Source organism: Mastomys coucha, unplaced genomic scaffold (assembly GCF_008632895.1).
Source record: "Mastomys coucha isolate ucsf_1 unplaced genomic scaffold, UCSF_Mcou_1 pScaffold14, whole genome shotgun sequence".
NCBI lineage: Eukaryota > Metazoa > Chordata > Mammalia > Rodentia > Muridae > Mastomys > Mastomys coucha.
Genome location: NW_022196896.1, coordinates 102,141,261 through 102,151,012, shown reverse-complemented (window position 1 = coordinate 102,151,012; position 9,752 = coordinate 102,141,261). Strand labels below are relative to the sequence as shown.

General features: G+C 40.2%; 1 long non-coding RNA gene across 1 annotated transcript; it reads right to left on the bottom strand.

Annotated features, from left to right (window-relative positions):
* Positions 1-892: 892 nt before the first annotated feature.
* LOC116088621 lies at positions 893-4,871 on the bottom strand. Its single transcript, XR_004117946.1, has 2 exons — positions 4,641-4,871; positions 893-1,083 (listed from the first exon to the last, which is right to left on the bottom strand). It is a non-coding gene; the product is annotated as an uncharacterized LOC116088621 (long non-coding RNA).
* Between the last annotated feature and the right edge of the window lie 4,881 nt (positions 4,872-9,752).

Sequence of the window (9,752 nt, the reverse complement as noted above, 5' to 3'; positions counted from 1 at the left end):
GTTCTCCACCTGTGCACATGCAGGCAGTAGTAAGTAGATCCAGCGGGGCTTTTTCCTGTCTTTTTTTAAAGGAGCATATATGATCTGGGGAAGGAAATGTGGTAGTTGAGAATAGGAGAAAAAGTACAGAGGATGGAATTTGGAGTGGATTTGACCAAAACACATTACATGCATGTATAAATTCTCAAACAACAAAAGAAAAACAACTATGTAATTTTAAAAAAAAAAAAAAAAAAAAAAAAAACATTCAAGGTTTGTATAAAGCCCATGGCCCAAATTTTTAACCTCTAGAAATTCATCCTCTTAAAAATGCTTGCACTTGAAAGGCTTGTTCACCACTGTGTAAAATCGAAGAAAGAAAGGCATCCTCAACATATAATCAGAGATCATTCATCCATTATTTCAAGGAATACTAACTGAATGCTTACTGAGTCCTAGGAATGGAGCTGGGTACCAGGGATATAGTAGTTAACAACAAAGATATGATCCCTTGAGAAGTCCAGAGACTGAATAATTATTTTCCTTTTTATTTCTGTAATGCAGAAAATAAGTGAACATTAGCTTATAGACACTCTGCTAATAATGGTATTAATAATGAGGGTATTTTACATTTGCATAACACTTAAAACTTCTCAAAGTAATTCTCCAACCATTATATTTCTTAAAATTAGGTCATATTAAACTGCACTTGAGCTTCATTATTAGATCTTTCCTTAGGAGGGAGTTGAGAGACTGTTGGCCCTTTTACGTTAATTATGGACATATAAGATGAATTAATCAAATTCTGCTGTGCTTGCTATTAAGGTCAATTGAATGAGGGGAAAAGTTATTCTGCAAGGTCTTGAGGAGGGTGCCACAGAAAGATCTGTGGGAAAAAAAAAAACCTAAGAGGTGTTCTTGAAATGATTTCATTTCAAAACTAAGTGTACAACCCATTGTGTAGATGAGGCAGCACTAATAGTCACATGGTCACCACTGCTCACTGGCAGAGGCACAGCCGTAAGTTAAAATGTACCTCAGACTTTCTGCCAGATTCCCTTTCTACCAGATGGCTTCTCCTTGCCTTTTTCTTCTGTCAAGTATCTGTAGGGAAACCACAGACATAGATTCTCAGAGGGACATATTCTGTCAGGCTCCTTTAAAAACAAACAATTCTATTGAAAATATGTGATAGAGTCTATGGGCCTGAGTAGAGTAGCCTGTCTTACCAGGGAGTACTTGGAACAGTTGCTAGACAAGAAGAATTTGTGTCTATATCTGTTGCCTCTTGAGGCCTATAAAGAAGCTTCATAGTGTTCAGACATGAGTTCTATCAATCCAGTCAGGGGAACCATCTTCTCACAGTCTTTAGAGTTAAGCATGTGGCCCTAGCTAATTTCAGGAAATCTATTATGAGATTCAAAAGGGGGTGGATATCCATGTGAGGGAATCAAAGGAAGAGAGCAGAGGGTAAAATGATATAACTTATTGTAATCTCAAAAAAATAAAATAAAAATACCATTTTTAAAATAAATAAACGGGGCTGGCAAGATGGCACAATGGGTAAGAGCACTGACTGCTCTTCTGAAGGTCCTGAGTTCGGATCCCAGTAATCACATGGTAGCTCACAACCACCCATAATGCCATCTGACGCCCTCTTCTGGTGCATCTGAAGACAGCTACAGTGAATTACACCAGAGCGAGTGGGGCCAGAGCAAGTAGGGCTAGAGCGAGCAGGGCAGGAACAACCAGGGCCAGCAGAGGTCCTGAGTTCAATTCCCAGCACCCACACACATGATGGCTCACGGCCATCTGTACAGCTATAGTGTACCCTTACACATAAAATAAATAAAATAAATCTTTTAATAAATAAATAAACATAGAAAAAGGTATCAATACTTTTAGTATACTCTGGGTCATGAGTTTTTGCAACTGGTTTGCATTATAATAAAATTGACCAACTTACCTCTGCAGCCATCTCCTAATGCAGTATATTCAATGTTATTTACAAGATTTCTTGTAATGTTACCTCACTCAGTGTGCCACCTGGGAACACTGATGTCTGATGAGTCTCTCAGCAGTCATTACTGCCCTTCATTGATGGCAACAATATGTGCAAGTACCAGGAAAACGCAAACAATGTTTTTTTTCTGGTTATTTTAAATTTACCATTTTTATTTTTACAGTTTAAATGCAAAGCAACACATTTGCAATCTATATTTTTTCTTAATCTCTTTAGTCCACAATTGTATTGTCTCTGGAATGAGGTTGCTTATCATTTTGACTCTTTAGTCTGCCAACTCACTGGGGAAGAAAGAAAGGGAATAATGGGGAGAAGGAGAAGAATATATATATGAGACAGACTGTTCTTCCATATATATTTATGGAATGTCCAATTTCTCATTCAGCATGATAAAAAAAAACAAACAATGACCCCAGTAGGCAGGACATTACTTTGCCCACCACACCACATTCACAAGAGATGAAACATGACATTTATCATAAAGGATCATTTTGCATGACTACAATATAGTTCTCAAGTTCTATGGAAGAGATGGGCTCCAACAAGGTTTGGAGCCAATAGAGGAACCAGGATGACTACCCTAGATGCCGGTGACAAGAGGCCTAGGAAATTGAAGATGCCTGCTGCATCCACTAATTGCCTTTGGGTACTGTACACCAGAAGTGATATTGCAATCAAAAAACAGACCGGAGAGAACCAATGCATAGATCCACATCCTCTGCTCTGATTCAAGGATAAATCGGGAACATCAGTAGCTCAGAGCCCTTAACTTATTTTGGGTGAGATGTGAGCAACCTACCACCACAAAAACCTCTTAGTGCTAATCTAGAAGCCCAGTATTATAGATTATCTTAAAAGTGGTGATACACTGGCTAGTGTGTGAAATCCATTTACCAATCTACTATAACCCTGGTTCACACAAAATTTTGGGGTATATGTATCCCACTATAGTGACTATTCCTGGTTGTCAAGTTGAGTATATCTGGAATGAACTACATTCCAGAATTGGAAGGCTTACCCGTGATCCTAATTTGGAGGCTGGAAAATACAGGATTCTGACCTGGATCTTGGCTTGGAGATCTTGAGGCATAGTGGCTATAAATTCCAGAGATTAAGACAGGGAGGTCACTGAGTTCAAGGTCATGTGGGACAAACCAAGTCCCAGATCTAGGCATGGAGGCACACACCTTTAATCTGAGCCACACCTTCTGCTGGAGACCTACATAAGGACATCAGTAGAAGAAAGATTCACACTCTCTCTTCTTCGCCTGCTTGCCTTGTGGGACTGAGCAACTGCTAGATCCTTGGACTTCCATTCACAGTTGCTGGTGACCATTGTTGGGAGTTGGACTACAAACAGTAAGTCATCAACAAATTCCCTTACTATATAGAGACTACCCCTAAGTTCTGTGACTCTAGAGAACCCTGACTAATACACCCACCAAGTGTAAGGTGCAGAGTCAAAGATCATCACAAAGTTTGAAAGGAGGACCAAGATACCTGCAGGCAGATTTAACGTGAAAAGTACCCATAGAGATTGCATGGGCATTTCCAGCCAATCTCAGATGCCAGAAGGAAATAGACAAGCTTCTGGAATGTACTTCAAAAAGAAACCATTGTCCCTGGGGCACAGTGGCCAGAGTGCTCCCTGGGGTCTTAAGGGTAATATTAACAATAGGAATTTTTAATATGCTGCTAGCTAAGAGGATGCTGGCTCTGAAGACAGACTTAGTTAGGGCTTAGTAAAACGTATTTGTTCAGTTTTATGTTACTTCCATGCATAATGAAGTTATCACCAGTCATCCCCACTGCAGAAATGGCTTCCAGGAATTTCCACCATCCACAGTAACAATTTACCCAACATTAAAATACAAAGGGCCAGGAGCCATGTCAAGATAAGACACAGCACCATAAGAATATGTGTCATCAGTGGAGGCAATAAGCAAGGCTTAAATTAGAGGAAGAAGCTAATCCGTGCTAAATGTTCTCAATGTTAACAGCTTATCTGTGAAAGGAACATGATTCTCAAAGTTAACAATAATCTCAATGATTTCCATTAAATTACCATAAACAAGATCTGAAGCCAAGGATGCTTAAACACACTAAAGGGAAGGCTAGATCATCCTTCTTATGTCCTACATAGAAAATATTATGGAACTCTTGTCTTATAGTAAGATGGCCAACAAATACTCAGCCAATATTACAGGAGAAGATCATTAGAGGTACATTAGTGTGTCTACTATCAGCACTGTCCGGTTTCCTTGCTTTCTGATTTTATGCCAGACATCCTTTTAATATTATAGCCTGCTGTGATTGTGTTCCTAAATAAATGTTTACTTTCACGCCTAGTTTTTAAATGCATTTTGTTAAAGGAGATCTCCTAAATTATATATCTTTCCAGGTTCAAAAAGTCTACATCTCTCCCTGTTTATGGTGACACATTTCAAAAATAGCTGACTCGTCAACTGGAATTTGTCATTGGCTATAAAAAGTGCATGTGTATTTTTGAGTCTCCCTGGGTCTCAAGAACAGTATTTTCACTCCCCAAAAGCAGCCATTCACACTTTTAAAAAATCCATATCTTCTTACCATATAAGACTTTCACCAGATGTAAACATGCACACAAATAATCACTAACCTCTTCATTTTGGCTGTCAGAAGTCTGATAAATAATATCATGGCTGGCCAGATTCCTGTTCTTCAGAATTCATTTAATTCCTAGGCAAGGTTTACATTCCCTTCATCTTTGTTTTTCTACCAGCTCCTGCTTTCATGGACTTCTCTTGGGAGAAGTTCCTAAGGATTGAGGATTGTTCTAGCCAGCTGTGCCGAGCTGGGCAACGGGCCAAGGTGTGTAAATGTGTGGAAGGCAAGCAGGTCAACGGATTCCTGGCTGGGTTCTGTTCAGCCTGTATCCTTGGAGGGAGGTTCTACACTTCATCACTAAGGAAACCAATTCTCACAGCCCCATATGCTTTATCTGACCCAAAACACAACCCAGTGTTTGAGGGTAGGGTGGTCACTTTCAAGGCAGCAGATGTAGTAGAAGAGAGGCATGCCTGGGGGAGATATCAGAAAGATGGAACACTTCAGCATAAATCTTCCGTAATCTGATTTTAAAACTATTTCCATGGAGCAGGGCAGGAATAAAACCATGTGCTTCCTGTTGCAGCCACGACAAAAGCCAAGTTACTACCGGTATCTGAAGCTAGATTTACCCTCCTCAGTTAAACACTGTTGTCATCTCTGAGGATGTATCGGTCAAGGTAATTAACCCGAAGTGTGCTAGCAACAAAAGCAACACAAACAATGACTAACAAACACAGGAGTTTGCTTACCCTATGCAGACCACAGTAGGTGTGCTCGGCGAGTGTCCTCTGAAGAGCAACTTCAATTCTGAAATGCTCTCATCATGTGCATTTGTCCTCTGGTTCCCATTGTGCCATGCCCTGGGCAGATGAGAAGACTGAGGAAGGGAAGGTCACACAGAACCTTCTATGTGTCAGGAGTGATGGGATACCTGCCCACATCACACCAGCCAGAACTCACTCATTTATCTCCTCTACTCGGAGAAGAGACCATTTGAGTGACAGGAAATAGGTTTGGTGCCATAAATAGCCATCACCATTAACCAGTCCTCCACATGACAAAAGGCAGATTTACATGTTAAGAAAACTTTGAAGATCTTCCTGGTTGCTGCCAATCATTATGTTTCAAATTAGTAAAGAAAGCACATAATCTAAACCTGTATGAATCTTCCTGGGTCTAGCTATGTAGATAACTCTTACATTTGGTTCTAACTGATAATTGCTATTTGGATCAAAATTCAGAGGGGATCTCTCTTTACCCAATCTCTCTTCCATCCCTCCTGGCTAGCATCTCTTGATATTCTCTAGCCCTGTCATATTTTATTGCAGTCCAAGAACCTTCCTGGTGAGTTTTTACACAGCACTGAATGTTCACTTGGGAAACTAATATAATTTGAATATGAAGTTAGGCTGGCTAATTGTCATTTTAAATGGTATCCTTTCTCTACCCTGGTCTGTCTTTTTTTTTTTTTTTTTCCAAAAGAATATGATGTAGCTCATTCTGTTCTCAAACATCTTATGTATCCAGAGATAATTTTGAACTTCTGAGATTCTCCTTCCTTACTGGTTTGTATTTTGATAAATATGTTTGAGCACTTGGATGCAGCACTTCCTCACTAGAGATTTTGTAGGGAATCTTCATCCTAAAATGTTGGTGGAGATGAATGGATTAAAATCTTCTTTGGGCTATGCTTCGGAGTCTTTATGTAGTTATATAATAGCATTCTTTCCCTCTCTTTCTTTCATCCTTTTCTATAATACCAAGAACCTACCTAGAATATTGCAGATACTGGCAAATCTTGCACCAAAAATTTTAATATTATTTGATCTCATTTTCCCAAACTTCTGCTTTTGTTTGTTTGTTTGTTTGGTTGGTTGGTTGGTTGGTTGGTTGGCTGGTTGGTTTGGATTTTGAAGGAGGGTCCCAGTACCCTAGGTTGGCTTCACACTAGCTATGTCTGAGGCTGACTTTGAACTTCTGACTCCCCAACTTCCACCTCCGAAGAGCTGCAATTATAAGTATGTACCATTATATCAAATTTCCCCATCTACCCGAAACATTTTAATTGTGGAAGATTTTCTTCTTTTTCGCTATTTCTTATTTGTTTTGTATATCTCATATGCAAACCAAGAATTTTTTCTTTTACATTTTTGTGTACTTACATGTGTGGCATGTGAGTGCATGTGTGTTTGTGTGCTCATGTATGTGGGTACACACAGGTCACACAACACGTGGGAGTTAGAAGACAACCTTCTGCTGTCTGCCCTAGCCCTTCTCTCTAAGACAGGGATTCATCAACTCCGTGTAAGCCAGGCTAGGCAGCCTTGAGCTTTTGTTCCTGTCTCTACTTCCCATTTCCAGCTGGCAACAGGGATGGCAGCTACTTAAGCTACTTTGTTTAGATTCTAGAGACCCAGGCTCAGGTAATCAAGCTTACATGGTGTCCTAGTTTGGGTTTCATCTCTGTGAAAGGACACCATGACCAAGGCAACTTTTGTAAAGGAACAGATTTCATTGGGTTTGTTTTATATGTTCAGAGATGTAGTCCATGCTCATTGTAGCAGGAAACATGGTATCATACAGCAGACATGGTGCTTGAGATAGAGCTGAGACTTCTACATCTTGAGCAGAGGTGATAGACTCTCTCCAACAAGGTCACACCTACTCCAATAAGGCCACACCTCCTAATTGTGCCACTCCCTATGGACCAAGCACTTAAGACAGATGAGTCTATGGGAGCCATACCTACTCAAACTACTACACTTGGCAAGTACTTTTATATACTGAGGTGCTTCCTGGCCAGAAATATAGCTAATGTAGGGGACTTAAAGACTTAGGAGGGATAAGAAATGGCAATAGTTGAGGCAGAGATTCCCTCCCCCCCCCCCCCCCCCCCCGGCCTTATGAGCCATTTTTGGGTCATTCTTTGGGCCCATCTTAATTTCCTGTTTTCATACGTTCCCTGTGGTTCAATTTTATTCAGGTTTGCTGAACTCCTAGCTCTGTGTCTTATCAGTCAAAATCCATACCTTTACAGCAGTAAACAAATAAACAAGCAGATCAGAATGTGAACACTCAGTTCCCTTGGAGAGGAAATTCCATCTTCTTTCACATTTACATTAAAGAAAAGTTAGATTCTACCAAAAAAATTAATTAAATCAAAATTTAAATTTCCTTTCCTTGGGCTCTGCACTTAAAGGGAGTAAAACTTCAGAGGTTTTAAAAAAAAATTAATAAAACAAACAAACCTAAGAAGTGGTCTTCCTTCTCCTCTGGCTTTTCCCTGCTGGGAGGAAAAAAAATAAGCTTTATATTTGATTCTCCCTTGCTGACAGCCTCTTCTAACTGTATCACAAATTAAACGTTAAGATAAATAAATGAATCGCAGCAGCTGCTTGGGGTTGGGAAGGACAGGGGTGTGTGAGGAGGGTCTTGTGGGAAAGGGAACCTCGGCAATGAGCCTTGTGAGCACATCCAGTCTGGCTGGTCACGTGGTCCTGATACACATGTGGCAATCAAGAGCTCCTCAGAAGCAATGAGTGACAGTCACACCCAGATGAAAGCTTTATAGCTTTGTATAGTGGATGGGTCCAAACTAATGAGAAGAGAGAGAGGTGGAAGTGAGCTGAGGTGGGGGAGGCACTTTTCTCAGGGGTATAGCCACCCACCTCTAAGGGGTGGGAAATACTACCCATCATTCATGCACCTGTAAGTAACCCTGGTGAAACTCATTGGGTAGCCATCCCACTGCCCCCACTAAAAGTAGAAAGGGGGTGAGTTGCATTGAAGAGGATCAATGGAGGTAGGATGAGCATGAGAGAGCAATGGGGGAGAGTAAAAGTATAAAAATGTCAGAATGAAGCTCATTATTCTGGTTAATTCATATATACTAACAAAAGCATTTGAGAAAAGACTAAAGTTATAACTCATTCCCATTTCCACTTTCTGTTAAGAATATACACACATACACACACATATCACACATACACACACACAGAGTGAGAGTGTGTGTGTGTGTGTGTGTGTGAGAGAGAGAGAGAGAGAGGGGGGGGAGGGAGGGAGAGAGGGGGGGAGGGAGAGAGAGGGGGGAGAAAGAGAAAGAGAGAGAGAGAGAAAGAGAGAGAGAGAACAACCTTCAGAAATCAGATGCAGTGTTGTCATTATTGAAATGAGCACAGTAACTTCTGATGAGTAGTGTTTCCTTCCCTTAGGGACATTCTTTCCAGAAAAGAAAAGAAAAGAAAAGAAAAGAAAAGAAAAGAAAAGAAAAGAAAAGAAAAGTACTCGGAGGCCTATAAAGAGAGCTAAACACTCTCATTCCTCTCTGGACATTCATGGAGTGAATATCTATCTCACATTCCTGAGTAAACCATGGGCTCCATGCAACCAGGAACATTTCACATACTATTCTTCTGACAATGTTTGGGACACAACTTTAGACCCCCTGGACATGCAGAGAAGATAAAATACCACTTGGGGATCACAAATCATGATTCCCAGGGCCTTGTCACTTATTAACCATGAGATCAAGTCACCACTTCCCAGACTCTTATCTGTATAGTAGATGTCACATAGGCCTTGAGTGCTCACTTGGTAGTTACAGAAGGAGGTGTGGTACCCAGGTGGAGGGTTAGATAGGGTGAGGCAGGCATTTCAACTCAAGCAGCTCTGATCTGCTCTATTTTATAATTTCAAGCAGAGAAAACTCAAATCAGAAGTGTGCTATTTTAAAATATTTGGAAAAATGTTGTTGTGTGGGGCTGTTCTTGCTCAGCTGAGAAGCAGTGTAACTTATTTTTATCATATTGTATTAAAATATAATTTACATAAAAATGCATCCATCTAGAATGCATGCTCAACTGTCTTTTTATATATGTTATCTATAAATACAGTCTCTCCATATACATCACTCAAATAAAGATACTAAACACTTCTTAACTTAGAAAATTCATAGATAATACTCTTCATTCAAGAAAAACATCCATTCAAGAAAACACACACAAACACACACCTGCCCCCCAGGAAACCACTGATCCGAGTTCCAAAGCAGGAATGACTTTCCCAATGTCAGATACAAATGGAATCACGTAATATACTAATGTCCTTCATGTAATCTCTCTCTCCTCTCTCTCTTTCTCTCTCTCTCTCTCTCTCTCTCTCT